The sequence below is a fragment of the Nelumbo lutea genome, chromosome 2 (genome assembly GCF_056320005.1).
Source record: "Nelumbo lutea isolate HS-2025 chromosome 2, American lotus-T2T, whole genome shotgun sequence".
Lineage (NCBI taxonomy): Eukaryota > Viridiplantae > Streptophyta > Magnoliopsida > Proteales > Nelumbonaceae > Nelumbo > Nelumbo lutea.
Window position 1 is genome coordinate 51198796 of NC_142685.1, and position 6626 is coordinate 51205421.

General features: G+C 46.2%; 1 pseudogene; it reads left to right on the forward strand.

The window, feature by feature from the left end:
* Positions 1-4408: 4408 nt before the first annotated feature.
* LOC148870626 (L-type lectin-domain containing receptor kinase IV.1 pseudogene) lies at positions 4409-6181 on the forward strand (annotated as a pseudogene).
* Positions 6182-6626: the final 445 nt, after the last annotated feature.

Sequence of the window (6626 nt, forward strand, 5' to 3'; positions counted from 1 at the left end):
GAAGTAGTCCCGCTTCCATGCCGGGACCTTGTTAGGAAGATCGTGCAGAAGCTTAAAACCCTGGCGAGGAGAAAGGTAATATGCCCGTCTTCCCCCAGGAAGAGAACCCGCCTGTCTCTTGAGCATCAAGATAGAGGAGAATATCTCTAAGTCCAAGGAGAAGTTCTGCACGCAAAAAAGGGAAACTGTCCCCACCAGGTTCCGAATAGAGTTCGGATGAAGTTGGCCAATGGTGACACCGAAGTGGTTTATGACTTCGACGAGAAGGGGATGGAAAGGAAGTCGCAACCCCACAGCGAGCTGCTCTCGAAAAATCACGATCTCATCAGGACCGTGTTCCCAAGGAAAGCTACCCGAATGAATAAAATATGTATACCCCCCGAAAGGTTGTAAGACATAAGTATGGATTGAAGCCCCTCAGGCGTCATGGTCGAAGGACCAAACCTGTCTATCATCCGACCTCGGCGGGAGGTAGACGCCAAACTGCCCGAAGCGGCTCGGCCTACTGGTTCATAGTCCTCAAGTTCCACCTCAGGATCACTGAGGTAGTCGGGGGACACGGCTCGGTTGGTGGAACCTACGTCGGCCTTACTTGAAGAATCGTCTGAGCTATCAAAGCTAGACATTGGGGAAAAGATGGATTCAGGAAAGTACTCACCAGAAGAAAGTTTGAAGGCTCCGGAGACTGGAACAAGCCAAAGAACCGTGAAGGCTATATAACCAGCCTTGACGCGAGCTGAAAAAAAACTTGGACGTGAGCTGAAAAGTTGGACGCGAGCTCAGTACACAAACCGCAGAAGTGACAAACCGACTGGGGTCCCCCACTATTTATAGCTACAGTAACCAAGAATCGACCGTGCAGATCGAAGATGATCCGATGGCCCACGTTTTCACTGACCGCACGTCCCATAAGGTCGAGACGTGATTGGCGCACGTCTTTCCGAAAAAAGTGAAACGTCAGCGCACGTCTTTTTGAAACTGACGTCACTTCGACACGCATCTTTCCGAAACTAATGCGTCGCACGTCTCCCTGACAGCCGCCCGCGCACGTACAGTAGTGGCACGCCTTTTTGAATGACCCGCTGTCACATTCCACCGGCGCGAATTTTTGAAATTTAAAACGTGCGCTGTCACAACCATCAACATTCTTGAGTAGGCACATTTCCAGCCTTCTCGGAAACCGAAGAACCCTGGCAAAAGCAACTCGGGCAATCAAGATTCGAAGGACGGGACAAATCCACCTACTACCTCTTGAAACTCCCCGCACCATGGCAAGACCCTTGGCGCGAGGAGTGGGGGGCAATTGATGAAGGAAGATTTGGCCCGCACTGTTACGCGACACTGGCAGAAACAACAGCTCGGCAAAAGGGGCCAAGCCTAAGGTGGGAACAAGGGGACACCAGCGGACCGAACTCCCTACGGGGGGCCCGAACTCACCCTTTGCCCAAAACCAGAGTAATTCAATCTGGCCAACCTTGTAACAGCTCAGGATACACCTCGCCGAACTGACCCACCTTGTAACAGCTCGGGATACACCTCGTCGAACTGGCCAACTTTGTAACAGCTCGGGATACACTTCGTCAAACTGACCCACCTTGTAACAGCTCGAGATATACCTCGCCGAACTGGCCACCTTGTAACAGTTCGGGGGACACCTCGCCGAACTGACCTGCCCTATAGGTACCTCCGAGCTCAAGACTTCGCCTTGCTCAGCACTCCGCATCACCTTCTGGGCACCAAACCAAACAAGTCGTACCATGTCTGACACTGAGGAAGTCCGTGCCCGAGGGCGCCGCACCTGACTGACTTGGGATCTGACGTTTGGCAGCCGCACTCTAAACGGCCACCTGCCACCGCCACTGACACCGCCATCTCCAGTTAGAGAGACGGTTAGGCAGTGATGGTTCTGTCCCAGCAAAAAGGACGACGGCCGAATTGACAAGCACAAGGGTAATCATACCCGACCTGACAAGGACCTCGGGGCGAGTGAACGAAGTGATTATAAGAGCCCCTTGCCCCCAACAAACAAGGTATGCAAAACTTTGCACCATCTGGTATTATCTTGCTTTTGAAGGATTCTAACTTGAGCTTCGGAGCCACTACACCGGGTTCCCCCCGGAGCTTCCTTATCTCCGTTTCAGGTTCCCTGCTACCCCGTTCAGAAGCAAGGTCACGGACAGCTAAGACTGGCCGGATCGCGCTCCATCAGTAATCATGGCCACAAGATTGTCTTCTACCATGTTTGCAGACTTGGTTCCGCCTTTCCGATGTCGGCAGACTCGGGCATAATGCCCCTTCTTTCCACAAACATAGCAAGACCTTTCTTGTTGTTGCTTCTTTTGAAGTTCCCATCCTTCTTCTTACTTGTAATGCAGGGTTAGTCTTCTTCGATCCGTTTTCTACAAAATTTACCTTAAAGTTCAGCATACCGGTCAGGGTCTTATTTCTACTGTCTCTAATTTGAGACTCTTCTTCAATACGAAGGTGTTGATAAATTTGCTCCAAGGTAAGTTCTTCAGCCTTGTGCAGAAGCTTCTTCTTGTAATCCTTCCAAGAGGGTTGAAGTTTGGCAATGATTGCTCCCACTTGGAAAGGTTCAGGAAGGATGATGTTAAAGGATCGAATTTTATTGACTATCACCTGTAGTTCATGAACTTGCTCTAGTATAGGTTTATGGTTGTTCATGGTGAAGTCAAAGTATTCTGCAATAAGATACTTATTTGTACCTACTTCTTGCACCTTGTATTTGAATTCCAAGGCCTTCCAGATTTCTTTTGGAGATGTAAGTTCCTTGTAGAAGTTGTAGAGCCGGTCTGATAAGGCATTCAGTATGTGTCATCGGCACAGAAGTGAGTCATCTTCCCGTTTTGCTCTTTCCTTCTTTAGTTTCTCAGAGTCTTTGTCAATGGGTTCAAGAAGTGATTGCAGATTCGGGTCCAATAGATAGTATAGTTTCAGTGTGGTCAGAAAGAAGATCATCTTATCTTGTCATCGACTGAAATTTGCTCCATCGAACTGGTCTAATCGAACAAGATCTTGGTTCATCATTTTGATCGAAGCCATGCTTGTTTCCGCCTTCATTGCAAAATAACATTCTAAAAATGTTGGGGAAGATGGGGTCACTCTAACTTTGGAGGAGAAGCACTGAGATGCATCTGAAGACACTATCTTTAGAACGTTATTTGCCCCCACTCAGTTTTACTGAGTTTGCTGTTGGGTTACAGGCAGATTCGTTCCCAGGATACAATAGAGCCTTGGGCGAGAATCTGCAACCATCAAAGTTGAAGAGTCTCCAAATGAGCCTTCTGTGAGACTATAGCAGACTGGACAGAGAGAGAGAGAGAGATAGTGAATTTCGAATTTGTGTTTTTGGAGTCTGATTCATGTTCCTTAAATAACTTGTGAAGAGGTATGAGGAAAAGGTAGGTGCTGGTTTAGAGAAGGCACCTTGAACAGTCACAAGTTTAAAAAGTTGTTAATAGTTGGTGACTGTTAACATTGAATTGTGCCTCTTGATCACACCCGATCGAATCGTGACCGTTGATCTCATCAATGGTTATCAATGGTCATCAATGTATCGAAACCAGAGTCGCCCATCGCAAGCCACACACACGCGTGCGCACGCGTTGCACGGTATCGAATCCCCATACTCTCCTCTACTAATTCTATGGAGTGTAAATCAGCTCCTATATAAATGTTGAAAACAAAACTTATAATTTTCCAATATGGGACAAGTTCAAAACTGGGTTTTTGTAAGAGAAAAACCGATTTTTTCAAACAAATGTACAAGTGCAATTTCTCATATAATTGGCCAATCAAACCCATTGGATTTAATCTATTATGAGATTGAAACACTTTTATTGGAAGAATCAATATTGTAGTTTCTTCCGGACGTCTCACTTCCCTTCCTCTATTTGTGTCCCTTGCAGACTCTGCGTGTGGACTGTGCTGAAGTAGATTTGGTTTGGTTGACATTTCAAAAATATTATACAACGCAGTGTACGTATTGGGTACCCATCGAAGAAGGGAGAAAACTGGTTATGACGTACGTGATGAGTCCTCTGTTGAATTTAAATCAGAGAGTAAACTAACTTTGACATGGGAGATAAAACGAGCAGACGCTGTCGATCGACTCGGCGGACAAGAACGATCTCGACCATGTTTGTCAAGGTCAAGCTGCTGCTGCTTCTGTGCCCATTCTCTGGTCATGACGTTGGCGGCCTCAGATGATGCTAATTTTACCTATAATGGCTTCCGAGGTGCTAATCTTAGCCTAGACGGCTCCGCACAAATCACACCCAACGGCCTCCTGATGCTAACCGACGAATCTAGTCGACAAATGGGTCATGCCTTCTATCCATGCCCTCTCCAGTTCAAGAATCAATCCGACGGTAATGTTTTCACTTTCTCTTCCACTTTCGTATTCGGGATCCTCTCCGAGTATCAAAATGTAAGCGCTCATGGGATTGCTTTCGTGATCACACCTTCAAGAGGGTTTCCGGGAGCTCGACCGACTCAATATCTAGGCCTCTTCAATGAGTCCACAAACGGTGATCCGTCCAACCATATTGTCGCAGTTGAGCTCGACACCTTCCATAGCAAAGAATTCTCTGATATCGATGACAATCATGTCGGTATCGACATTAACAACTTAACTTCTGTTGATTCCAAGCCGGCATCTTATGCCACCGATCAAAGTGGCGGGCATAAGAACATAAGCCTCAAGAGTGGGAAAGCAATGCAAGTATGGATCGAATATAATGGCTTGGACGGTCGAATTAATGTCACATTAGCTCCGATTAATGTGCCTAAACCAGATATCCCACTCTTGTCTTTGCGTTATAATCTTTCACCGATCATGAAAGACTCCATGTACGTTGGCTTCTCGTCAGCGACGGGCACCGTTCCTACGTTCCATTACGTGTTGGGTTGGAGCTTTAAGATGAATGGACGAGCAAAAGAGCTCGTCATCTCCCAACTTCCGAAGCTACCTCGAGTAGGACCCAAAGAGCATTCCAAATTTCTGACGGTGGGAATGCCCATTATAGGCCTAGTTTTAGCTTCCACAGTCATCTCCGTTATCCTTGTCATCGTGAGAAGGAAGAGAAAGTTCGCTGAAGAGCTTGAAGATTGGGAACTAGAGTATGGGCCTCGCAGATTCAAATACAAAGATCTTTACACCGCCACCAAGGGATTTAGGGACAAAGAGCTTCTTGGTATCGGAGGTTTCGGTAGGGTCTACAGAGGAGTATTACCCACCTCCAAAATCGAATTTACAGTGAAGAGAGTCTCTCATGAATCCAAACAAGGAACGAGAGAATTCGTCGCTCAGATTGTCTGCATGGATCGGCTGCAGCACCGAAACTTGGTTCAACTCTTGGGCTATTGCCGGCGTAAAGGAGGAGAGATCTTACTCGTATACGATTATATGCCCAATGGAAGTCTAGACAAGTTACTCTTCAACCAACCAAAGGCCAAACTCAATTGGGGCCAAAGGTTTCAAATAATCAAAGGGGTAGCGTCTGGGCTATTTTATCTGCACGAAGGATGGGAGAAGGTGGTTGTTCACAGAGATCTCAAGTCCAGCAACGTTTTATTAGATAATGAATTTAATGCAAGGTTAGGAGATTTTGGGCTCGCAAGACTGTACGGTCATGGAAGTGATTTCAAAACTACTCATGTGGTAGGGACGCTAGGTTACCTTGCACCAGAGCTTACTAGGACCAGTAAACCATCACCGAGCACAGATGTGTTCAGTTTCGGGGCTTTTCTGCTTGAAGTGACTTGTGGAAGAAGGCCAATAGATCCACAAGCATCAGCAGAGGACGTAATTTTGGTGGACTGGGTGTTCTCATGTTGGAGTAGAGGGACAATTCTTGAGACAGTAGATCCAAATCTTGGCAGTGACTATGTAGCCGAGGAAATAATTCTAGTGTTAAAGTTTGGCCTGCTTTGCTCTCACTCTATTCCGACTTCTAGGCCTACCATGAGACAAGTCATGCGGTTTTTGGTCGGGGCTGCCCCTCTCCCAGATTCATCTTTGCATGGTTTGAGTGCAAGTGGTCTAATATTTGGACACGGTGAAGGCTTCAGCAACTTTGCCACATTGCCTTCTTCTACAGAATTGACATCCACACAACCATCGTTGTCTTCAGACTCCCTCATCTCAACTGGCCGTTAATAAATCTGTGTAAGTGCACTGATCACCTTTTGATGATGAAGGAAAAGCAAGGTGGGTTGTGTAATTTGCCTCATTGTTTCTGAATTTTTTAGTGAGTTTACGCAGTGATTCAGTTTAACTATCAGGTTTAAATGGTAAAGATATAAGTTGAGGTTGTATAATTGAACTTAACTTTCGTGCCCTGCACAAAAAAGACAAATATCCACTTTATAATAATATAGATAATGACCCCAAAAAATGAATACAAACACCAATTCATTTAGAGTAGTCAAAATACCATGCTAGATACTACGCTGGCATAGAGCGGCTTCCGTCAGGGCAAACCCGTCCCCATGAAATAAATTACATGAGTACGGAGATATTCTCAATGTAAGGCATAAAGGCTGCTAGAATGGGACTTTGCCTTGATCGAAGCCCAACTCAAATGTACTGGGGGAGTTAAATA